Source organism: Coturnix japonica, chromosome 2, assembly GCF_001577835.2.
Source record: "Coturnix japonica isolate 7356 chromosome 2, Coturnix japonica 2.1, whole genome shotgun sequence".
Lineage (NCBI taxonomy): Eukaryota > Metazoa > Chordata > Aves > Galliformes > Phasianidae > Coturnix > Coturnix japonica.
In genome coordinates, this window is record NC_029517.1 from 22,695,708 (window position 1) to 22,722,451 (window position 26,744).

At 41.5% G+C, this 26,744-nt stretch overlaps 1 long non-coding RNA gene across 4 annotated transcripts; it reads right to left on the reverse strand.

Moving 5' to 3' along the window:
- LOC107309109 lies at window positions 1-26,606 on the reverse strand. 4 transcript variants are annotated; one of them, XR_004306409.1, is made up of 4 exons: window positions 21,824-26,606; window positions 12,106-12,201; window positions 9,999-11,747; window positions 1-9,212 (listed from the first exon to the last, which is right to left on the reverse strand). It is a non-coding gene; the product is annotated as an uncharacterized LOC107309109 (long non-coding RNA). The 4 variants fall into 4 exon arrangements; XR_001553078.2 differs by having other exon boundaries at window positions 1-6,534; window positions 6,914-11,747; XR_004306410.1 differs by having other exon boundaries at window positions 421-10,706; window positions 11,566-11,747; window positions 21,824-26,605.
- Between the last annotated feature and the right edge of the window lie 138 nt (window positions 26,607-26,744).

Sequence of the window (26,744 nt, forward strand, 5' to 3'; positions counted from 1 at the left end):
TTTTTGCATTCGGTTTTGATTAAAGCTAGATAATCCATCTAAAATAATTATATCTTGTCAGAGCCGTGCTCTGTTAGGCTCACAAGCCAATGTGGTGTCCTTTTAAAAGAAAAGAAGATGCAAAAGAGTGTGAGGAGGAGGTTGCATTCACCCATGGTGAGAAATATGGTCGGTAGGTTAAGCATTTGGCCTGCATCTTTAGCTGTGTTCCATAAAGGTTAACATTTGCACATAGCACAAGTTCTCATAACGAGCAGGGGTACTGGAGTGCATCTCCTTGCTGCCCTCTCTTTAGCAAGGGTTGAGGCTCTCCCTTGCTTAACATCATCCATAAAAAGTAGATTGAAGCTTAATGGTATCCAGACCACAAAGGTGAACTTCTTCCCACTGGGATAAGAAAAAAAGACACTTAGACTGTTATAAATTAGTAAGATTTATGGACTTGCCTGCTAATAACATGAAGATGGTACAGAATCTTCAGAAAATGAAAGATTTCAAACAGTCTCAATTCATATAGAAGTGTATAATGCTGTAAATGCATATCAGTCACTGTCAGCAAATGCTGAATGGTTATGCTCCAACATTAGGCCACTCATTTTAAAGAAGGGAAGTATAAACTGTTATAATATAATCAATATTGAGATCTGAGTAGTAAAATGCCCCAGCCAGTCTTTTCTGTATATTCTGTATATTCAAATAAGAGCTGGAATAAAGCTGTTTGCATTGTGTTACGGGTATGTATGTAAATTGTTTAGACAGAACTGAAAGATATTTCATAGCTGATATCAGCAACATCGGAGTTAAGACAGGTTGTCAACTCCAGAGCTAATGATGAAAGCCTGAGGTATGATCCTGTGCTGGTGGAATGCTGTAAATGGGAGCTTTGTTACTGCCATTAGTGGACACTTTACTCTGCCTTCACTCTTTTATTAAATAGTTTGTTTGGTAGAGTTTGGTTCATGGGATATTCTGAGTTTCCTTTGCAGTTCTGTACGTTTTCCTTACAAGAGATGTACTCTGCTTTATGTGATGGCTTCCTTATGGAGCTTTCTAATAAATCAAACATAACAAGACACTTCTTATTTCCTCTGGAGAAGTGGTAAATACAGGCCTCTGGAACAGTCTAATTTTAAATGTAGAAAAAGGAGACCAAAGCCCACATGTTCAAAGGTAAATCAAAGAATAATTGCATCCAGAGCAGCTCTACGGAAGGCTGAGTGTGAGCCCATCCCTACAGACAGCTCCCTGGTGACAAACTCAGAAGTGGAACCAGACAATGCTGTGCACAGGAGGTCAGTCAAGGAGATGGTTACAGATCCCCTTTCTGTTGTTTTCTATAAAGTACGACCTGAACCTTGATACCACAGCTGGCAGTGCATGCTTGTGTGGTCACGGATGAGAGGTTTTGACCCTAGAGCAAAAAAAAAAAAGGGTGAAAGGCAGAGAGTGTAATCACTGTGCTAGTTACAGCAGCTCAAAATAACACGCAGTTTATTGCATTGTTAGCTGGAGAACCTGTCATGCCCACAAAAAGCTGAAGCAGCCTCCCTGTGCGGGACGAGCGGGCTGTTCAGAACAATAGCATGACGCTTGTGCTTGAGAAACTGCTTTCCTCTCCTCCTCACTGCCCTGTTGTTATGACATAATCATCCATCTTGCTTTGGGTTTTCTCAGCCTAGTGAGTACAGAGAGGAACCAGAATGGCAACTAACAGGGGCTGACTCCTTCCCTTCTCAGGGAACTGCAACAGTACAACTGGTGACAGGGCGATTCCAGATTAACCAGATTTCCTTTCAAAGCTGACATGTATCTGCTACAGCAACAGAGGCTGAGCCTGGTGAGTAACTCCTTAAAATCCAAAGGCAGACTCCTTCTAAGCACCAAAGGGCACAAAAGGAAAAGGAAAGTTTAATAAGCCATGTTGGATTTGCTCAGCCCGTCTGCTGTGATGAATTTCTGTGAGCATAACGAGCTCACAAAGTTAGCCATAGGTACATCGGGCCTAATTTCTTCCCATCAGTGTCGCATTCCTTGAAGCAGCATTGTGAGTCTCCCCATTATCCACTGAGGCCATATTCTTTCTTAGATATTTCCTTCCTTTGATTCTTCTAGAGAACTGCCTCTTTCTTTTCAGTATCTCTTACAGAGATGAGACTGTTTCCAGAAAATAGACTCAGCCTTCATCCTGCAAAGGGGACCCTTTTTGCATAGGCACTTTGTTAGCCTTCCTTCTGGCTGAATCAGAGCCATCCAAAAGAAGCAATGTAAGTATTCATCCTTACTGCAAGGGGAGAAAAGACACTACCTTGTTCCTGTTAACAGACAGCTAATTGGGAAGCATTGCTGCTCATAAAACACAACTTTGATTTTTGTCGATTTGGAATTTCATCATTTTCAGACTCCGTGGGTCTAAGAAGGAAATTCAAGGCATGGCGCCTCACTATTTAGTTTAGCGGGGAGCAAATTTTATGTTGTGTGTTTGATATTCCCTTTGCTCTGTGTGATGCCAGTGAGTAAGACTGTTTTAATTCTTCAGCACGTGCTGATGAGCCTTGCTGAGATGGAATAAGATCCAAAAAGCAATAAGATCCAAAGCACTGCTTTGACCTCTGTGGATGAAGTCCTTAGGTCTGCGTGCAGAAGCGTTTTCCTCCATGTATAAATGGTTTAAGCAGTCAATACAACTCTCAGAAATAATGTTTCAAACTTTCTGAGATGCTTTAGTGACAAACTTTCCTGCTTTCCTGGGGAGGGCTGAAGGTCTTGACTAAGCCTGGCTGTTCTGCATGCAATTACTTTGAGGCAATTGGAAACTACTGGTTTTGTACAAGTATCTACCTACAGTGAAATGGCAGAGTCCTCATGTTTCCTGTATTCCTTTCTGTTGTTTGGAACAAAGAACACATGGTGGAATTAAATCAAACTAAAGGGGGGGAAGGATGGCAAGGATATGCGAAGGAGTTTTTGTCGTAGTAGCTAAAATTGGCTTTAAGGAAAATGCAGGAACAAAATGAAATGCAGATGGTAACAATACAGCAACACTATCGTATTGGTGATCCAAACTGGGAAGTAAATTGGTGTTGGTATTGTGCTCAGTGGAGTCTTTTTGTGTACATACAGCAGATAGCACAAAGCTCCCTGGCGTTATTGCCTCTGTCATTAACAGGCACATACAGGTAGTGTAATAGGTAATGACTGCGTACTTCTTTCAACATCTCAGAGCCAGTGCTTGTTTGCAGTCCGCAGCCTTCCAGGCTGTAGTCTTTCTAGTCTGTGTTTCACCACAGAAGTGCAATGAATATTCAAGTTTACTTTCTAATGAGGCATCAGAGTAACTCAAAGAGCTTTGCTGTATCAGTGTTCAGCAGTTTGTCAAATACATTCCTCCTACAGAAGTAAAACTGTGCGAGCATGCTGTGTGGTTCCTACAAGAACCAGAAGCTGCAGAGCTTTCAGCCTTGTGCTGCCAGCTGTGGTGAGTTGCTGGAGAAGCCTTTTTAATTCTTGGACAAAATAGGGAATCTATTGGTGGAAGTGGAAGTGATGATGAGCCCAGAAGGATGGAGCAGCTGTAGAACAGAAGAAAGAGAAGCTTTGGTTCCGCCAGGCAATTCAACTCACTTTTCCTTTCTGCAAAGATAAAATAAACTCTTGAGATCAAAGATCTCATTTACAAGGCTGTCTTCTTAAGTCAGTCAGCACATGTACTTCAATAACAGAACATAAAAGAAACTGCTCACAAGTAAGCAAACAAACGAAAAAGGATGTGTATCAATTATAAACATCCCTCATCCAACCCTGTGTGGGTATCAGCTTCATGACAAGAGTTGCCACTTGTATCCAAATGTTCTTCTGACCATTTCGAGGGGTTGGATGTAGGCGTCCTTCTAAATTACAGTGAAAAGAAGTTTGAAGCAGATGGGCTCAGAAAGAAGGCTCAGGTGAAATGGGCCATGGTGAGGGGAAGGGAGCTGCTTGTCTAAATGAACTGATACAGATCAGAACCGCAGAAGATGCTGGGACTTCAGTCTGAGCGCTGTGCCACCCCCTTTTGTGAGGAGATCTGCTGGTTGTCTGTTCTGCTCAAGCAAATGGAGCAATGTGTGCTGCTTTGGAAACTATGCTGTAATTTCCTTTTTCATCTGTTTTTAGAAACTGCTGGTGCATCTGCTTGGCTTACTCTGCTCTTAAAGACATTTTTAGATTCCCGTAGCTCTGATTTTAACCATTATATGTTTAGATAGGGCTTTTTGTCAAATATGTGATATTTATCTTACCCGCTGAGACAAAGGGTGCTTTTTGTTGTTGTTTGACTTTAATGTCTTCCGTCGTTTGCTTAGTTCTCCTTCAGTTATCCCTCAAATAAAAAACATTTACACTTCTCCCTCTGCTTGGTAGGATGGAGTGGAACACATGCATTAAATTTATCCCAGAAAGGATGGCCAAATTTTATTACAATTAGTGTTACGGTACTTGCAGATATTTTAGATCAGTTACAGCTAAAATTTCATCTACAAGGTTAACATATTCTCTGCATTTTCATGTAGTTTAATTCATGCTGCAGTTTAATTCATGGCTCGGGGGCAGGCAAACTGGGAAGTTGTCATACGGGCGATGGATATTGGATTAACAGAGGGATTTACAATTACTTCCTCTACAGCATGTAGTGTGCAGTACGCGCATCCGCTCACAGTAGGCAGGTTACAGTAACTGCTTCAAAGCTGGTTGTTGCCATTGGATTTTTAAGTGGCATCAAATAAGAAGCTGCTGATTGAGGAACTGAGGTGTAATGTTCTGCTGTAGATTGCTGAAATGCTTTACACTGGAAATCAGTATTAATACTCACCTTGAATCTTAGTGACATAGAAGGATAGATTTAAATCTAAGACACCTGTAAAATGATTGAATGACCAGAAGTGGCTGCTGTGTTTTACTTTACTTAGAGATTGGCTGGTGAAATCACCTCTATTCATGCTGTGGTTATTTTTGTACCATTAAATAAAAGCAAATAAAAAGTATGGCACATTTGTTCTGGCTGTTCATTTGTACAAATCTGAAAGAGTGTCTGGGAGTAGAACCCTTTTCCAGTATTACAGGTTTTGGCCAAGGTGAGAAAGTCTGTCTCCTATAAGAGGAAGTCATCCCAAGACTGATCTGTTCATCATGGACATCAAAAATAAGTCAGATGGGACTTGTCCGTGAGGAGCTCATGTAGCAACGGGACTCTGGCTATGTGTAAGAGGACGTGCACAGTGACTACAAGAAAGCAGTCTCTGGTGATGACTTAGGTGGTGTTGAACACACCCTCAACTTCATGGCATGCAATAGGAACGATGTTCCTAACATCCACCGCAAGAGCAGCTTACCTGTATGAAGATTATTTTCCCCAGAACAAAAGTAATTGTTAGGAAAAATAGAAGCCAACCAGCGTACCCTTCTTGAACAGGTGAGATAATTCAAGTGAAGGATTGGCTCTTGCTTGGAAACTTGAGAATACATTATCGTGTTTTCAGGCAAATTGCAATTGACTGAGCAAGGCCTTTATGGGACATGCTGCATCACCTTGCCTCCAGAAGTTGTTTTCACTCATACACAGACTGACGGTCTTCTTCTTTAAAGAAACACCCTATGAACACAGTGCTTAAAATGTTCTTTGAAATACCATTCCCTTCTGATACATCATTTCAGACTGGAGATCAGGACCCGTAATCTGTCAGTCTCTAACAGAGTAGTCCATGTAACTCAGTAACACTTGGGTTGCTCTGTTTACCTTTCCCCCTGTACATATCTATTGATCTTAAACTCCTCTGACCTAGAGGCAGCCTCTTCGACATTGTTTATTATGTTATGGAGACGATGAAATATGGAGTAAACAAAGAAGAGTGGAGATCCCTATCTGAGAATTTCCACCCTTGAACTTTTTGTCCCATATACATCCGACCTGAATTTTTAGGTGCCTCATGGTCTGAAGGCTCAGCCCAGGCCAGAAGGTTTGAGAGGAAAATTTCTCTGACACAAACCTCCTTTCTGTGCTTTCTTCATGCCGGTGTGCTTCATTATAATCTCAGTCATCCTTGTTTCCATCCACGCAGGAGGGAAGGGCGAGCTTTGTTGTAGGCCAGCACCCAGTTTTTTTCATCTGCTTCTTTCTCCATGTATGTGAGAAGGCGTCCTCATGAGCTCACGCATCCTTCCTAACACTGAGCTGCCAGCTGGTGCCCGTACCTTGTCCTCATCATGGAGATATTTTAATATAAGTGTGTTTTAACTAAAGGTATATATACAGAAAGGGTGGATGGGTGGGTGGGTGGATGGATGGATGGATGGATGGATGAATGGATGGATGGATGGATGGATGGATGGATGGATGGATGGATGGATGGACGGATGGATGGTAAAATGATTATTCTTCAGATTTTCCATGGAAATTTTCTTCTTCAGTTCAGATATCAGATGCTTCCTGTGGCTCTGCTGGCTGCAATCCTGTCATTTTGCCACATCTGTTGTCAACAGCTCCATTACCAGGTAGTCCATCTGAAGAAAAAGAATGGATTCTGATTTTCATCATATTGTTATAACTATTTTATGACAAGTGGCAATACACAGAGATGGAGGTGCAGTTTCCAGAGCAGAGTCTCCAGTAGCTTCATGTGAACTATATGCCTTTAAGAACCCATCTCTCTCCTCATAATTACTTATTGTACAAAATTGCAGATGGCAGCAATCGGGTTAAGTATTGAAATGTTTTGCATTTAACTGAGGTGATTGCATTCACATTTCCAATTTGAAATGTTTTACCATCTTAACTACAAAACCTCCTACTGTGCTTTTAAAGTGTGTTTTAGAATACTAGTGCATGAAAATCCTTGATTTCAATAACACAAAATAAAACGCACTGTTGTATTTTTCTCACCAGTTATATACAGGTACGTTCTCCAGCAGGAACCAAATGGTTTATTGTTCCCATTGCTGCCTTCTCTTTGCTCTCCATCCTCATCCCTCTCCCAGTGATGGATTTTACGTGCTGAATGTGGAGAAAACCATCATAATGAAAGAACTGTCAAAATCTGGTCAGAAGCGGTGATCCCTCTTGGGAAGGAGACACATCTAAACACAGCTCTTGTCTTTCATCTATAGTTGTCTACATTTCTTATTTTCCTACTCCTTTTTTTTTCCTTTCCAATTCTAAGCAGCTCAGCTATTTCCAAGACTGAAGCTCAGGGAAAAGGAATTCTGGTGACCTCTTCTTTGCAGTAAGACTAAAAATGGACAGGGAGAAAGTCGACTCATTCATGACTGCTTTCCATGCTGCTTAACAACAAGCTGTGTGTGTGCCTGGTGCCTGCCAAGCAGCCAGAGAGCGACTGGTGTGCTCTCATCAACAGGGCTCACCCTGCAGCTGTAGCTCATCTCTATTTTTAGGCAACAGTGTCTCACCTTTTCTCTCCTCTGCTGAGCAGACAGACATTGTATTGTTTTCTGAGCCTTTTTCTGTGTGTTTCAACCATCCATCTGGTGAGGATGCTGAAGCCCCGTGGTGCTGATAGCCCCAGCAGGGCGGCAGTATGGGCTGATGTGAGGGGATCTTGGCACAGAATCACAGAATCTCCAAATCATAGGATGGCTTGGGTTGGAAGAGGCCTCAAAGGTCGTCACTAGTTCCAGTGCCCCTGTTGTGGGATGAGTTGCCAGCCACAAGGTCAGGCTGCCCAGGAGCCCATCAAGCCTGGCCTTGAATGCTTCCATGGATGGGGCATCCACAATTTCTCTGAGCAGCTCATTCATGTGCCTCACCTCTCTCTGAGTGAAGAATTTCTTCCTAGCAGCTAACCTAAACCTAAACCTTCCCTCTTCCAGCTTAAATCCATTCCCCCTTGTCCTATCACTATAATCTGTGTAAGTCTGTAAGCTCCTTTCAGGTACTGGAAGATTGCGACAAGATATTCCTGGAGCCCCCAGGACTGGGATGAGTACTGCAGATGGGACCTCACAAGAGCAGAGTAGAGGGATGCAATCATCTCTCTCTCTCCCTGCTGGCCACCACTCTGTTGATGCAGCCCGGGATACCATTTGCCTTCCATGCTTCAAGAACGTACTTGTCCAGCCTCTCATCCAACAGAATCCTGCATCTCTGAGTATCCCTTCCAAAGCTCACATTCAGCAGCAGTGTAACTGCTTTCACTTCGCTTGTGAGGAGTCACAAAAGTGGGATTTGTTATGACAATTACATAAATATTATGTAAGCGTTGCAACAGAGGGATTTGTCATAACCAGTTAATTCTCATCCTCTCAGTGCAGATCACGTAACTATATCTTTATTCTGGAACATCATTCCATCCCTTGCGTTCATTCAGTCTCTAGTTTGACTAAAACACTCCAGTAGATGGTGGTGAAATGGCTCCCACTTCCCCACACTGTGCCTTTCATGCTGCTGGGGAGGCAGACTTCATATTCTGTGGAAGATTTCTTCAAGTATCATTCCCAACTGAAGGGAAACAAACTCATCATGAAGTGAAACACAAAGCAGGTCATTGACGGGTTTGCATTACATGCATTACATGAAAATGGATGATATCAAAAAATCATTTCCACATTTTTTAGCAAAGTGGTTTTGAAAAGAAACTGGAAGTATTAAAAATGTGGAAATACCACAGAAACACTGAAATAGGTTGTAAGGAGGTGAAAACCACTTCGTTTTCCCACCCTAATAAACCAGAATAGGAAAGCATATGAAAACTTTAAATTTTGATGACTATTGGCTTTCCAATGAAAACTACTGCGTAAAACTAATGAGTTGCTTATATAAAAGCAAGGAGGAGGATAAAAAACTCAGAACATGCCTTAATTATCCAAAAGGAAAAGCAACTAAAAGGTTTGAAAACCCCTCCAGAATCTTCTTCATCATTGTCTGAGACGGTCTTCACATTACAGCTGCTACCTTCAGAGCTTCACAATGAGGATGTTGTTCCTGGAGAAGGATTTGGTAACGTGCTTTGTGCTTTGTGAATGGTGTGTAAGCTTTTAGGACGTTCCCCTAATCACACCACAAGTCTAACACAGCTCAGTTGTATCTACTGAGACTTCTGGTTGAAAGCAGTACTTTCCACATGCCGGCCTTCAGATGTATCTTTCTGGCCTCCCCTTTATTGAGCAGCTTTATATTTCCCCTCCAAACACAGTTATCTCCACCGATCCATATCGTATTGAATGATCTGAAAATAATGTTATTAATGGGCAGGTAGTCACCCACAGAAAGCATAATCACATTTTATTTCAGACAATAATTATAAATTCAATGTGTTGCCTGGATCTCACTTGCCTTTTACAAAAGGATACAGGGGCTATGGATAATTTATAAACAAATAGTATTATATTATTGATCACTGATCTCCATGGTTACCAGGCTCCTCCAGTTTCATCTTGGCCTCAATGTAATTAAGCATTGTTGCCCGTACGCTGAGCTGTGAGTTAGAATAAGCTGGAAACACACAAATCATTATAACGGGCAAAGAGGGAGATTTCCTTTATTTTTGCACCATACCACAACTGGCAAAGACCTTTTGTATGTTCGTGTAGAAATGGCTGCCTGCAGGTCAGAGCATGTGGGAGCAGGTTGGGGTCACTGGGCGAGGTCTTCACTTGGGGCAATAGCGTTGCTGCAGGGTTTGGGCGCTCACTGCCTGCTGCCATACTGGCACCCACAGGCACAGCTCTAGAGCCGCTCTGTTCCAATGGGATTTAAAGCAGTGATGAACACTCAGGTTTGTGCTGTTCATTCTTTAAATCCATATTTTTTATTCCTTGTTGACCCAGGCAATCAATGGCAGGGTTTTTGTTTTTTTTTTCTTAAAAAGCAACGTGAAAATATGTACGCATGAAAAATTAAGAGCCAAAAGAATCGACCTTTCTCTCCACCTCTGTTTTTCATTGAGAGTAGTCTCAAATAGCTCTTGGAGCAACAGGCTGTTCAAGTTGAAAGCAAACTTGGTGAGGCTTACCTTTTTGACAAACATGTTTTGAATACTCCTCTGCGTGACCTCTGAGCTGACCCGAGGCAGGTTTGCCCTCTCTAGATGCCTCAGCTCTGATACTGAAGTACTTTAAAATGCAAATAGGAAACAATAAAGGAAGCATTTGCATCTTGAAATAACTTTTTAAAAGTCCTTCTTTCGGTCTCTGTGCGCTGATAATTCATTTCCTTCTCTCTGTCAGACAAAGTTCAATTTCCCCATTTCTGGGTTTGATTTCCCCCTGCTCCATCCCTGCAGAGCACCCCTCCCGCTATTCCCCAGGCTGTGGATATCTGCGTTCCCATCTGATGCAGAGGCTTCGAAGGATACGGTCACCCTTTTCTGCAGCAGCCATCATGGGGCTCACTCACTGCTCCTTCTCCTTTCATCCCTGTGGATATCCAATCTGTAACACGCTGCTTATCCTCCTCATCAATACCTTCATATTCTGCAGACTCTCTCCTCTTTCTAGTTGTTAAAGCCCTTCTTTGGCCAAGGAACCCTTCCCAAATAAAGCATATTGATAACATTTACTTGCTCTACTGTAGGACCAGTTTCAAATATGCAACTCTTGGCATCTAACATATCTCCAGAGCTCCCAGGGGAATGGGCACTCACTTTGTTTTTGCAGATATTAAAAAACAAAATGGGACTTACCAAGAGGTTTTACAGGACGCCTTTTCACACAATCAATTTCTGAAACAAGAGGGTTTCAATACACAAAACCCATGAAACTATTACACCAAGATGCTTAGGTGCTATTGTAGTTACTAAGGGACCATCAGCGACAAAGAAATCTACTTTTAAAACACAAAGTATAGACGAGTCTATAGACAAAACATTCTGAGTATGGATTTATGGATGCCTTTTCCTAGATTAAATCCCAAAGGATGAGGTCAGGAGTCAGTCCAGAGCTGTATTTAGAAGAAACTTTCATAAAAACCAATGAAGAAACAACATAATTCTGTCCGTGTTTCTGCTCAACTGCCTCAACTCCACATGCAAACATCCAATTCCCCTAAATTTTACTGTCTCTAAAAAAAAACACCCCACAAGACTGCAAAAACAAGTAAGCCCGAACAGGCCCATCAACAAGGACTGAAAATAGAGATCTGACAAAAGTGGAGGCTATGGACAGTTACCATGAGAGGTATATATTAAAAATGGTAAAATAAATAAATAAATATGGCTTCAGGAATCAGATAGATAACTTGGTCTTTGCCACTTTCTAAGTAAGAATAATAAATGGCAAAATATGCAAGGCTGGACTGTATTAGAGAATTCACCATAAATTACATACCACAGAGTTGGACACTGAACTGTTAATACAAGAAAGCTTTGGAGCGTGGGTTTCCAATTTCTACTGTATGAATTTTTGTCAACACAGCTTCCTGTGGTCAGATGACTTACTCTGTCCGTGCTGGTCTTTTCTCCCCCCAGAACTGAACTGAATTTTAAGGTCAGGCGGAAACTCACTCACTGGTGTTCTGCTGCAATACTGCACCAGAGAGCATTTGAATGTTTTGCTTCTGAGCGTACCTTTGTGATTTCTTACCTTATTCATGTTTGTGATTGCTTCACATTTTCTCACCAAAGACGTAGCCATGTGAGCCTTTAATTAAACACGTCAGCAGTCATGGAACAATTAAAGTCTTCATCAGAGACAATTAGTCTGCAGGGATGAGGAGTGGCACAGTAAGTGCGCTGTGTGCCGGTGCTTTATTTACAGAGGCCACGCTGAATAAAAAAAAACACAAGATCAAATCAATAGCAGTTTACCTAAAGAAGGAGCTTTAATGCCTCATGGATTGAGACACTAAAGTCTTCTTCTTGCCTATTACTCTTAATACACAGCCACTGTCATGGGGCTTAATCAGAATTCATGGAGCCGCTAAACCAGGGCAAGATTATTGATCTTATTAAAGATGTAAGAGCGCTGGTCTGAGAAGACAGGGCCTCCAGAGAAAGGCTCTACCTGACCCTGCCTGCCTGGGGCTTCGCCACAGCCAGGACCCAGAGGCATTTCTCTTCTGTAGATAAGGATCTTAAAAGCCTGGGCACAACTGCCCCACACTGAGCATCTAAATTTCCTCACCTGTTGTTCTGTACACGCCTTCCTGACCTTCACCAACAGCATTTTCATTAGCTTTGAGGACTGGGCTCCTTCTGCTGTTAATCCTATGTGATGCCCCTGAAAATAAAGGAGTGGCATAGGTGTAACTGAACGGGAATTTAAGAACTGCAGATTACAGAGATGTAACTGATGGCCTAATTTGGCTGAAGCAGTACTGCTAGCACACAGAGAAGTAACCCAGGTGTACCTCTGTGTCCTAGTTATGTGGTTTCTGTTGGTTTTGTTTAGCGTGCAAATTGCTTGCTATATTTGTAGAAAATATTGAGTGATAACAGTGGAGCTAGAACAGTGCTAACAAGTTTTTGATCATCAGTTTCCAAACTGAAAAGTTAAACTAAACTTCATTTAGGCAATAAATGAATATACACAATAAACATTTTCCATTTGGGCATGTTTTTCCATTGGACAGGAAGTTAGATGTCTGACATTGGGGCAGTGAGAAGAGGAAGAATTAAAACTGGAGTCATGTGTTGCTGCTGCTGAGCAGCTGCATGGTCATCATTTAGCAAGATACAAGAGCCCATGGAGGAACTGGAAGAGTTTGGGCAGCTTCCCCAGTATCAGTGGACAGGAGGGACACAGCACATCCAGCAGTTTCCATACAAAATAATAAATATTGGCTCCTGTCTCCAGCCCTTTGCCTGTGCTATCTGAGGCCTCCTCAGGCTCCTCCCGACCTTCCTCTATGAGGCTCTGGGCAGTGACAGACAGCACCACACCAGTACCGGTACCAGTACCAGTACTGGGGCTCGGAAGCCCAACCAGGACAAACAGGGCAATTAGAAGGTGAATTTAGGTATTAAATTAAAAATCTCAATTGCTACAGTCCCACAAAGAGGATGGTCTTGAATACACATCTCTCATGTTCTACATCTATCAATCTCCAAGTACTGCAGCCTTTCCCCCCTCCAGCTTTATCTATTTGAAGGAAAAGGTCAGCAGAAACTTGGGCAGATCTGCTCCAGATTAAAGTGGGGGAAATTAAACCGGGCTGTTCTGATAATTAGTGCAGTCATCTGAAGCATTCACCCGGCTTTGAGCTGAATGCCGCAGCAGTGTTCTTGCAGCACACCTGCACAGGCAGGATCTTCAGGCTGAGCTGGAATTCATTTTACCTTTCCACAGCAGGCAAAAACTAAATCTTAAAACCAGAAAGGAGTAACACGAGTTTCTTGGGCAGCAACCATTCTTTGGATAATAGGTGACGTGCAGCTACTCTTACTGATGTCAAAGCTACTGCCAGACATGGGAAAGACATTTTGGGTTCATTCCCATTGCTGAGCATCCTATCTGAGGGATTTAATTGTCAAAAGGAGATCTAACTTGGTAAGGACAGTGATTAGAGAATTGCCATTTCAATTGTAACAAGCCAGGTAAAGTAATTGCAACAAGTGCACCATTGCAGATGTGTCTTTCCTATATGAGACAAGCAAGATTTGCAGCTCAGAACTGTCCTATGATAAAACCTTAACAGTTGATATAGAGTGAGTGCTGACTTCAGCTTGTAGCTGCAGATCCAAGTGTGTCAAACCATGCCATGTGTGTTTTAAGCCAACAACTTCATTCATACTATCATTTACCCTCCATGCCAACAGGAATAGTTAAGAAAAGCAAATTCAATCACATTAGTGATGAAACACTTCGTAGCATGGAATCTACAATAAAGTCAGTCAACATTTTACAAGAAAACAAAGAATACTGACTGACAGTACACATTCCTTTTGTATTTTCTTTTTGTATAACTGCACATTTTAAAACACTGTATGTGAATGCAGCTAAAATTGCCCATGTAGTACTTTACTTCTTTACTTCTTGATTGGGCCATTCCAAGGTGGGCAGTAGGGGAGCAGGGTCAGGAGGGTCAAAGACTTTATTGTAGGCAAGAAATGGAGCCTGATAAAACTCTGATATTCTGGATGTGACTGCAGAAAAACAACAGTGCAGTAGACACTGCATTGCCACTGATAGCCCATGGAAGTTCACCGTGTGCAGAGCAGTATTAGTCTCACACAGCAAACAAATGATGACCTCAACATACAGAGGAAAACAGGAAATATCAGTTATGGAAAAATGACAACAGGACAACAAAATATTGCATAATACCAGCAATATAAATACATCCATAGGGTAGAATTACTTCAGGAAAGCCTTCTTCGCCCCTGCAGTTTAAACGTACCAAAGATGTGTTTTAAGAAATCGTACACAGTTAGAACAATGTATGACAGACATGGTAAAACATGAAAAAGCATCTCATAGGATATCCATTGACGTATTCTATTGGTGCAAATAGTTAGATATTTCCCTGTGCATATCAAATATGCCTACTGTCTCAGGAGGAATGTAAGATATGTGGATATAAGACTTAACTGGTTAATTCTGGCTCTCATCATCTGATTAAAATATTCTAGAATTTTCTTCCTTAAATAAATTATGGATTATATCAGATGACTCCTACTACGTTGTTATTCTATCCGTGACTGTATGTCTCTCTCTTAGTAATGCTTCCTATTTATTTCCATGGAAACGTCAACAGATACATAGAGCACAACAACACTGTTTGCTGGAGCAAATTCTCAGCTATAAAACACTCTTTTTCAGCACAACCTCCACCATCGACCATCACCAGCTATGAACAAGAGCCTGCATGCAATGCTCATGTCAGTCTGCACCACTGAAAGTCACCCACTGTCTCTGTTGCCACTGCTGAAATGCACCACTCACCGCCTCACTGTGCTCACATCCACTATTAGGTTTCCATAAATGTTCACCAAGTGTCAACAAATGTCATTGGGTGCCATTTTTTCCACACTGAGGAATTCAGTGTCACACCTTTACTTCATTCACACTCCTGTGTCAGACGTCATTGTGTCAAACTGCCCCTCTCCTGCCATCCATCACACAGCAACAAAATGTGATGGGCTATTGGTGGGATGGTTCATCCTCTACTGCTCGACCACCAGCATCTGCCTCTGATGTCATGGGTCTAATAATACAGGATTACCATTATTGTTTTGGTATAGGACTAACTGTAAAATGAAATCAGGGTTTCTCTTTCCAGTCCAGCAGCCTATAGTAGAATTCTGCACACCAACTAACTTCCTTGGTTTTCTGAAAATTCTCTTGTGTAATTCCTACACTGTCTCTGAAGACATATGAATTGGTAACGGTGTACTTTTATAATAAATGCTTTGCTTCTACAGATTCAGGTTTCCTTGTTCTGTTGAATCCTTTAATTAAAGCACAACTAGGAAAGCTGGAATGTCAGCAGATGATGCTTGTTGGAACTGCTGCTGTGTGCTCATGAGTATTCAGCGGAACTGAGAGACAGTGGTGGGTTTGGTGGGTTTCAGACAAGCCTAAATGTCTTCTAACTACTTGCTCTGTACTTTAATTTATGCTTCTTTTTGAACACATTACATTTTAGTTTATACGTAGGCTCGTCCCTGAGCTTTTGTACCAAGTGTGCAAGCTGCTGAGGCAAATGATGCACTCACTACAAGGTATAATTTAGAGGCAGGTGGGAAGTGCTTGAAATGCGTGTGTCTTCGTAAGTAATTCCTAAAGTGCTATTATTACCTACAGTCTCTAGTTTCTGAACTAAATGTCCTCTCCTCCCCCCTAAACCTTTTATCTGTTCTGAAATAAGACTAGTGGAGAGATTATATGTTCCAGATCCAGATTTTGGGGAAGTTTAGCAGCCATTCATCTGCAGATGGTCATTTCCAATGAATTGTGGCCGCACTTGGCTTTTGAGAATCAAAGATGAGTAACGCAGAAGAGCCACCAGCAAAGATCAAGCTGCCAAATTTCCACTTTTTCTTTCCTGCAGTAATATCCATGTTTTCTGTTTATCCTGGTGCTGAGATCAAAGGATCCAAATGGTTGTGCTAGTGTGCATTACAGCTTCTGGATAAATCACTTAAGATATTATTGTAAAAGCTAAACTGGTGTGACCTTTGTTCTCATCAATCTTCTATTTATTCTTTACTTACTGGCTTGTGTGGAAGACTCCTGTACTGCTATCCTTGATACAAAGATGGCACCAATTACAATTCTTCACTTGCATATGAAAAAGTGTGATATATTCACTGTTATTTAGCATTATTATTATTATTATTAGCACAGTTATCAGGAAAAACTTCTTTACAGAAAGGGTTGTTAAGCACTGGAATAGGCTCCCCAAGGAGGTGGTTGAGTCACCATCCCTGGATGTGTTTAAAAACTGTTTGGATGTGGTGCTCAGGGACATCATTTAGAGGTGGGCTGTTAGAGTTGGGGTAGTATAGTTAGGTTGTGGTTGGACTTGATGATCTTCAAGGTCTTTTCCAACCTGAGCAATTCTGTGATTCTATTAGTGAACCTTTATATATGGAAAATGGCTATAAAATGTTGAAAATTAAATTTAACAAATATAGGTAGGAAATTGTAAATGAGTATTCTCATTTGCAAAGTTAACTGCTTGAAAGAAGCCATTTTACCCATTAACTTGCATGGACAGAATATTCCAGCCTTTGAAAACATTGCGTAGACAAACTGAACTTCTACATCTTTTCTACTCCTGTGTGTCTGATCACTGGCACTGTAGAAATTAAGCTGCATGAATTTTATTTGTATGCAAGAATAATAAAGCAGATCTAAAGATGACATTTAAACACCCACTATGGGTTGTATGTCACACTGATATCAAGGAATAGGAGAAAAGCCTCGGAGCTGGGAAAGCAACAACAGCAGAAGTAGACTTCCAACAGCAAAAGTAGACTTCTAGATGGATAAAACACAGGAATAAGAATTCTGTTTTAACTCACTTTTTTTCCCCCTTTTTACATTTGTGTTACCTGTTAATGTAAGTAACATTTTTGACACACGGAGGAACATTTTTGACAACTGCCATCAACTTCACACCTCTGCCATCTTCTTATCCATGTTACCAGTTCTCCTTTTTCAAGGAGACAACAAATCCGTGTTCTTTTTCCTTTCATCTACTCTCCCACTTTTCCCCGTCTTGACAGTTCTTACATATTTTCATTGGGCTCCTCCTCTTTACCAGCAATAGAATATTTTTATATTTGCTTTCTTCCCTCATTCTTCGCTTTTCTTTCTCTGTGGTAATCCCAACATACACACCTGGTTCCCCTTGAGACTGAAATGTTGAAGTCAAGACGACCTTCCTGAATTCTTGCTATGCTTTTATCAGTGATTTTATCAGCCTGTTTTTCTATCCTTTCCTGGCATTCCTCTATCCTGTGACTCTGAATAAATATCAGAGCCACACAAATGAGGGCCATCCATTGGACACCCATTTATAATCTTATCTTGTATTCCATGGTGCAGTTCTTTGTTCTGAGCTGGCTACGCCATTTTCTCAAAGTTATCTCAAATCCTACTATTTTTATGAAGCATTCAGGAAAACAAGAATTGGTGTTGTCCTGGGACAATTTCAGTGAGGAAGACATTTCTTAACTTATATGTAGCTTTATAAATATATTCTGTGCTACATTTTGCCCAAAGAAATCTAGTTTATACTAAATATATACTCAACTTCATTCTTGCTTCCTTCTTCTTTTTTTTGGACTTCAGTTTCTCTTATAATATGATAACCTCCTTTGCTTTAAGAACTGCATTTTTGGGTATGTGAAATAACCATCACAAAACCCTGTAATACAATATATAAAAATAATAATTATTATTTTTAGCTGTACTCACAAGACATCACTAATATTTCTCAAAACACCTCATCTTCTCAGAGACCTGTATCAGTACACACAAGAGTCAGCTCTAAATGATGCAGTGGTAAAAAGTGAATTAAACTCAAGCGTGTCTGATAATTTAAGGCGTTAGCACTGTGGCACGCCAGTTCATCTCACTGCATTGAAATAATATAAAAACATAGTGAGAAAAGAAAACGTATGCAGTATTGCACAGGGTCAATCCGATCAGGCGTTCACCCTGATTCTCAGGATATTGAGACAGACAGATTCACACTGCTGCCAGCTAGAGCTCTATGTATCAAGAGAATAAGAGGATATGGAGAGGCACTTAAGTTCTGTGTGTGTACAGTGCCAGACAGAATAGTATCATGATTAATCACTTGGTCACCCAGCTGCTATGACAGTAAACAGGAAAAAGAGTTCAATTCAAGAAGGCTGGGGGATATTTTGAATTTAGTTTCTTAAAGGTGTGACAATCCCACCCAGGTCACGCCAGAATCAGCCTGTTCTAATTTTGTGTAAAACCAGTAACACAAGCCCACTGAACTGCATAATTTATAAATCACTTCAAGAGAGTTTGGTGTGAAAGGTGATATGAAAGTGGAAGTTGTTAACCACCGCTGCAGCTGGCTGAGCGTCTTGTTTATTCTCTAGCCATATTCTGCGTCAGGAGCCTGTACCACAACTAATTAGCCATAATGCTTTATAATTGTATAAACAGAATATATAATAGACCTGTATGATATATAATTAATTTTGCCCTTAAGGAAAGCTTTTGGAAGTCAAATCATAAGCTTTTTGAGAACTGCCTCTTTATGCTCGCGCTGACAAGGCATATATCCCTGCTGGCAGAGCTCGGAGAACCTTCCAGAAAACAATTTCATTAGGCATGACCAGGTGTGTTGTTTTTTTTTTGCAGGAGCGAGTGCTTGCAGCTACAACTCTGACACTGAGGCGGCTGCAGCTGTGGCTGTGCCTGCCTTCCTGCAGCCAGCAGTGAGAAGTGGGGCTTTTGCACAGTGGTCAGTTCTAAAACAAGCTAACTTACTGTTGTCATAGAGGTGCTACTTATTCAGTCTTGTGTTTTGTTGTCCTTATTTTTTATTAAATTATTTGTGTGTGTGTGTGTGTGTAGTAAATTCCAGGTTAAGCTCCAATACTGCTATTGCAAATACTACCTCAAAAGCCCAAACAAATAAAGATAAATATTTTTTTCCTGGATTATGATGCATAAGTAAGTACAATCCGGTGTGGTTGGAAAAATCACTGTCCTGATAGATTTGCTTATCCTTCCCACTGGAAAAAAAAAAAGACACACGGGACTTCAGGAGTCCTGTTGGATCGGACACCTGATCTATCTTAGATGAGGGCCACTTTCTTTAAAGTGACAAAGCAGGCAGCATCCATCTCCAAGACATGTTCAAGCAGAGGAGCAAAGTACCACATTGCCTAGTCATGTGGAGCAGGGCTGTGTGAAGACCAGGCTGCAGCTGGCAGCAGTATCCTAACAGAGCTGAGCTGGTCTGCCGAGAGATTTCATCAGTCCTTGTTTTCAGACAGAGCTTCTCATTGCGAGATGCTGATCAGAGCCAGCAGCCGTGCAAGCAGCCCAAGGTGGGGAACACCCATCTGCCTGGTACTTACTCTGCTGACATTCTGGTAAGAGACAGCTTCACATCGCACTCCATAGGAATGATAATCACACCCTTCCTGAGGCCTGACATGCCATGGGCAGGGTTATCTTTGCATGGCTTTCTAGATCCTTCTCATTGATAAAGTTTCTGTACCTGAGAAGTATTTGGCAGAGCTGTCCTCATGCACACAAACAGAGGAGTTGACTCTTAACCTCAGACGCTTGGGATGGGAGTAGTCTGTGTCAGTTTGCGTGCCCTCCGAAGCAACTTCACAGGTCATTTACGTAACCTCCAAAACTAAATATACAATTTCCCTGGGGAGCTTTGAGGTGGATTTATTAATTGGGTTCCAAAAACTTTTGAGGTAGCTATTTTTGAGGTAACAAGGTTTTTTTTTCTTTCATTGCTTTCCCACCCACGTCCATGTCTGAATTTAGAGCTGCCTTCCATTCCTTTGGGAGCTAGGAGTCACAAAATAAATCTTTTTCCTTCTCCCTTCCAAAATTAAGAGATATAGCTTCTGTCTTCTCATGTAATCAGCTTCATTTCTTACTCCCTTTCTCTGCACTTCATACACTCAGTTGTCACTTGCTGCTCTTCATACAGATACATTTGTTGTTTACCACTACTTCTCACATAACAGAGACACTTTGTTTGCTGGAAGAGCCAAAGCTGTAGCTCAGTAGTGCAAGACAAGGTCTTCCCCTTGAGATGTTACATCAAACAGTTCAGTTTCTGCACAACGACAGGGATTTCAACTGCTAATCTGAATGTAGTGATTACATTCCCATTAGTGTAACAGTGCGTACTTTATATCTCAAGTATCAGGGATCTTATTTGTGCCTACCTTGCTGGCCAGCCCAAGTTTGCATGTGACAGTTCTGGAAAGAACTTTTGAAAGCAATATGTGGGCTTTTTGTCACTTACAGTTATGAAGAAGGAAACACCCAGATGCACGTCATTGGGGCAGTTCTGATTTCTCGAAGGAAAAAGCCATCTTTCTGGGCAAATAACATGTATAAATAGATTTACCAATTAATGCTTTTATTTCCAAGAACTCATAAAATCTCAGATTACTCTTGAGAGTAATAAATACTTCAATTATGCTGTTCTTGATTACAGGCAAGAGCGTAACAGCTCTGACTGGTAGCGATTTCATAATTATGTTTGATTACAGGCATGTTCCTATTGTACTGATGCAGAGTGGTTATTTGTTTCCTTCTATCAGTCTACTGGGTTCCACTGCAGACCAAGAGCACGCTGTGTCAGCACACGTGGCTTACAAAGCTACTCTCCTCAGAGCCTTGTCACTAAAGCACAACTATTAACAAGGACCTCTGGTAGCTGGGCCAGCAAAACTTCCCAGAACTGTGATTAAAACCCCATGCAATTACATCAGTGGAGGCAACTTTCTAAAGGAATCCTAAATTTGATCAACTCTGAGGGCTCTGTCTTTCATATAAAGTTTTAATTCACAGTATGTGGGCCAAAGTTACTCATACCTTTACTTTATTGACATTACAACAAGAACCAGCGTGATTGACAAGAAATAAAGAAAAACTATATCAATGATATTGTCCCTGCTTCATACAACCACAAAGCTGAATAAAAAAGGAAAAGCTCTACTAAGCCAATTAGCCCTCTCACTGTCAACGAGCAGCATGAACAGAAAAATCATGCCTTACAATCTCTTCTCTGGTGCTTTGTTTATTTGGTATTAAATGACTCATGGAATATGGTTTACACCTCTCCCCTAGGGAGATTATCCCAGCTGCTGAAACTTAGTAGCAGTTCCCTTTCTTCTGTTTCACTTCTAATGATCCCTAAGTTTTTTGTTCTGTTTTATGTTGGGATGTAAAAGCTACAGGGGAAACTCATCTACCCAAGCCTGCTTTTATAAGCAGTTAAAACTGTGACAGAAACACATAAACCCAAGGAAACATGCAGTCAAAAAAGAAACACATCATTTGTTTCACTGATACTACGCCACCTCAGTGGCACATTTTCAAGCTAAACTTACGCTTCCTTGTTTTTACAGGTTGTTCCTGAGTGTTATGTAAATGTGCACTTATTGTATGTAAATTGGCATTAGGCTAATTGTTAAAGCTTGTTTTATAGCTGTAACACCAACAACCCACATTTACAATTAAGTATTTGCTCCACAGACAAACACAATACGAATTATTATTTACAGCATTTTGTCCCAGTGTTGTGTTTCTGTTCTGACCCCAGAACCTGTTATAGGCACAGAATATCTCAAAAAGGAACATAATTAATAAGAGGACGTAGCCCATGGAAAAGCAAAGTTGTAATACATTTTATTCTTACTCTGCTCACCAGACTGCAGCATCTACTTTGAGAAGAGGGTATTTTCCTGCTTTGAAGATGCAGTGACATCATCTTCATTTCCCAGCCGTGGTTTTGCAGTATACTGTGTCACTTCATAGCATTACATCTGGCTGTAAAGGAATGGTGATGACAAAGGGCTTTCCAAAGAAATTCTGTGCTGCTTGTTATGCCCGTGGAGAAAGACGGTGGTGAACAAGGCTTCATCAGTGAGAAAATTAAAGGAGGATAAATAGAGAAGTAGAAGAAATCCAGAGGGCAGCCCAGCTTCTCAGAGTACAGGCCTACATTCTTGACTTGTGCCTTAAAAACAAACCAGGAAGAAGGACTGATGATTTTAGCTGTGAGTTGAATGTCAGCCTTTGTGTTCAACTAAATGCTCAAGGAATACATAATTCAGAATTCCCCAGTGGTTGTCCTGTTTTCCTGTAGATGAGAAGAGGATGCAGCCAGCAGGTCTGATTCCAGATGAGATAAGATTTTGTTATAACAAAAGTAATGGTTAATGAGCACGCTCTCATTTAAGTGAGTTATCCACTACTACACACACACAAAAAGCTTATGGCAGACAGGAAGGAAAGGCTTTACCCAAAATGGTTTTCGATATTCTTAAGGAAAAATCTTATGGTTCTTATTTGCTTGTTTATTGGCTTCTTCATTACACAGTCCTTACAGCAAAACACTAAAGTGCTGAATGAAACACAGTAACAAATAGCATTTAACTAAACAGACAGCACTGAAATACCTGTTTGTTGAAATCTGATATGAAACTTAACTCTAAAATATTCTAATTTGTGAGTATGTGTAAGTGCTAATTTGACTCAGTATAAATAGTCCATAAGTATTTAGGATAGACATGATTCAAGACTATAAGGAAAGGAAAACTAACACTTGACCAAATATTTGGCCCTAAATGGGACAGTAAGTAATATAGCATGAGATTCTGCTGCTGATCCTCTGGAATGCATGACTCCATGTCTGCAGCACCAACTCGCTGGCCCTCCTGTCCCATTCCAAAACATCTCCTTCTTCTTTTTTTCTCTCTTGTCTCATTTCTCATTGCCTCCCATCTCACCCAGACTTGTCAAAGCCAAGCTCTTCTCTGCTGAGTGTCAATGAAAATAGCAGCGAGGATACAAGCTTTGTATCAGCATCCCTGTGGAATTCCGGGACACAACTATGACATGTGTCCCAAAAGGCCCACAGACAGAGAGTGCTCAGGTGGTTGGAGGAGATCAGATCTGTGTCACCCAACATCTTGTAGCTGTGAGGAGATGGGACATGCTTAACTAAGGCAATCCCCAAAGTTCAGCAGTGAACAGTGCCTAAGAAGTCTTCAGTACAACTTCTAGGAGACAAAGTTTCATCATTGAAGGGCTTCACTTTGGCTTGTTCTAGTACTGCACCACAGCTGATTTTAACTCCAAAACATCACTTGGATGTAAACGCTTCATCTTGTTATTTTTCTCATCCCAAATGCGATTTTGCTCATCCCAAATGTAAACTCACTAGAAATAATTCGGTTGTGGTGAATGGATCAGGAGATATGCAAAAACAAATAGACATTTTAGCGTTGCTATTTTGCGTTAGACATTGTGTGAAAACCTCAGGGGCAGTCAGAAAGAACTTGTTTCTAAGTCAAGTGGGCAATGGCAACAAAGAAAATGTAGACAGAGGAAGATAAAAGGGATATAAAAGCAATGGAAGCATCAGGCTGATACACTTAGAGCAGCAGAGTATTGATGTTCTCAGACCCAGGTAAGTGCCTCGAAACAAAAGATACATTTAGACTTGAAGAGTTTTTCCTCTTTAAAACCTTCAGGTAGGAACAAACTAACAAGGATTAGGATTGCACTGCGCCTGGTGACTGCCCGAACTCCTTTGGTTTCCATGGCTCATGGCACTTCAGTAAGTCTATTTCTGCCCTAGAGAGATGAACCCATTAATTGATAACAGTAGGATACGTGTGTGTAGCTCTGCTCCATCCTTGCCTGCAGCTGCCCTGATCTTTGAGTTTGCTCCCTCACTTCCAAGCTCTCGCTCTAATGTATAATTTCCACTGCATTCAGGATGCCTCTCCAACCGTGCTAAGAATGCCTGTGCATCCCAAAAGGCTTTAAGTTTCAGAACTTAATATTGCCTCCAACGTGAACTCCCGAAGCACGTGGAGATGTGAAGCAAGAAGCACTTCTTATGTAGCTTCTGAAAAGCTGTCCCAAGGCATTCAAGGCAAATGTAGATTTTTGAAAGTGTGTAGACTCCGATAGGATCTCAGTTTTTGCTCCACTCTCCTTGTTATACCTTCCTCTGAATGTTACAGAGCAATGGTTTTCCCTGAGGGAAGTACTCTGAAACCTATATCAAACACTTAATGGAAAGCATCAGCACTTGGCACCTCACTTTAAAATAAGGAAGAACGTATTCTTCATCTTCTCTGGCCTAGATGTGACAAATGTTTCCCGGGAGAAAGGTGTGATGGTGTTTTACTGTGCGTGCTAATTCCAGCTAAGACAGTGACAAAAAGGAAAATAACTTCTGGGGAGCAATGTCTGCTCCGTACAGATGTTGATGGGATTGGTGAATTTGACTGGGAATGCCCCCAGCAGACCACTGCTTTGAAGGCTGTGTTCACTTAACTTGGTCTGCAAGGTCACCGTGTAGTCCTTGGTGTGGAAAGGGAGAATTGATACTGATATTTTACAGTGCTCTGTCCAACCATTGTGGGAAGGGGTATGATTTTGTTCTAGTTCTTGTGGGTTTTTCTGTTGTCATAAGTTTATCTTGTCTTTATGCATCAGTTCCTCTTCTTCTTCCGTGTCCTACTTGTTTCGATGGGGACGGACACAATGGAATTACAATGAGAGGCCTGGAGCATCTCCCTTATGAGGAAAGGCTGAGAGACTTGAGACTGTTCAGCCTGGAGAAGACTGAGAGGGGATCTTATCAATGCTTATAAATATCTAAAGGGTGCATATCAGATGGATGGAGCCAGGCTCTTTCAATGGTGCCAAGTAACAGGACAATGGCCAATAGGTACAAATTGGAACAGAGGAAGTTCCATCTGAACATAAGAAGAAATCCTTTGAGGGTGATAGGGCTCTGGGACAGGCTGCCCAGAGAGGCTGTGGGGTCTGCTTCTCTTCCTCTGCTACCTACTGTAGGGAACCTGCTTCAGTTGGACAGTCATCAGAGGTCCCTTCCAACCCTTAAAATTCTGTAATTCTGTGATTTGCAGGGGTTGTGGAATAGTGTCTAAACACCATATAAATGTTAAAGTCTTGCGCTAGTTCATCCTTGCCTTAACCTAATGTAACTCTGAGCACTGGTAATAAGTGCAGTGTATCAATCATTGCTTTGCACAGGCAAAGATGTAACTTTTCTCAGCTGATCCTAAATGGTTTTTAGTCTCTATAAGACATTACTGTATCAGCAGTGTTATCTGGCCAAACTAAAAACATAGGAAAGCGTGCTTATGTGCTTACTATTTAAAATACTCCAGGACTACAGTGTGCAGACTGCCTCTACAGAAGAATGGCTCCTACAGCCATTTTGTGCCAGTGCAGCGAAGTAGAAAAAAAACAAACTAGATAGACTTCATAAGCTGTGATTAAACACAGTGCTAAATCCTCAGGGGAAAAAAAAAGTCTCTACAATGCAGTTACAGAAGCAAATTTGGCTCATGTTCGCAGAAGAAAAGACTGGAGTAATGGAAAAATATACGGTTGCTGACTTTTCTTAAAATTAATTTATACAAGTGGCTCTGCTGCCCGAGCACACGTCCGTGTGGATGTGAGGTGTATTATTCTTACCCTTTCTGTAACATAACCGTGGTGACTGCATCACATGATGCTAGTGCAAACAAAGTCTCATTAACAGCCCATGAATAGATGCATTTTCCTAGAATACAGTTTCGCATTGGGACTATCGACTGGTTCCTGGGCTACCAGAGGATAAGGATAGGTACAGACAGCTTTGGAAGGGTAGGGTAAGGGTAGGAACCTTTAGAGCGGTAGAAGATAATGTGTTTATCAGATGACTGAAAAGGATATGAAGGAAATAGTTAATTCTGTGAGACTACTGTATCAAACAGTACAAACATAACTTTTAAACACCATCGATACTATTTCTACATCTTCTCTATGCCCTTTCTGTTTTTAAAACCTGCATTTTGAATCTGAGGAGCCAGCACACTGACATGACTTCCCTCAAGAAGGAAGACTCGTTCCTTCATTCCTCTTACATCAACCTACTGACATCAAACTGCTCTTGATGGATTCCACTAATCTCCTTAATCTTACAGCCATCTGATTTCCTAACTATTAAGTTGCTCGCTTCTGTTTTCTTCCTGTCCTACTCTCTTGTGTTACCAGTTCATCTAGTGGGCCTATAACAGAGGTACTTGTCTTAATGCCACGGCAAAACTTTATTTCCCCCTTGGCTTGATCCGAAAAGCATTTTTTTGACATAAATTTAAACAAATATAGATCTTATAGATTTCATAGGAATTTACACGCGGTGACGATACTATAATTAGAATCTGAAGAACATCTGGCCAAAAGAAAACCTTTGCAATGTGCTTGATGGCCACACGCGATTGGTGTGGGCGTGCTGGAGGCCATCTTTACAGCCACCTCACACCTCAAGGGGCGGCGGGGACGGGAAGGGCTTCTCATGGGAAGAGTGCCCATTGCTCTGACTGCAAAGCCGAACAGACGGGCCTAGAGAACCCCTCCGTCCAGCACCCACCCCTCGGGCACCTCCACAGGGCGCCCACGGGCCGCCACTTCCCACCCGCCCCCTCACGGGACCCGCCTCCCTCAGCGCTGCCACATCCCATTTCCCTCATCCCGCCCCCAGCTCCGTGACGCCCCGCCCCCCGCTGCGCATTGCCGCCCTTCGATTGGTTGAGAGC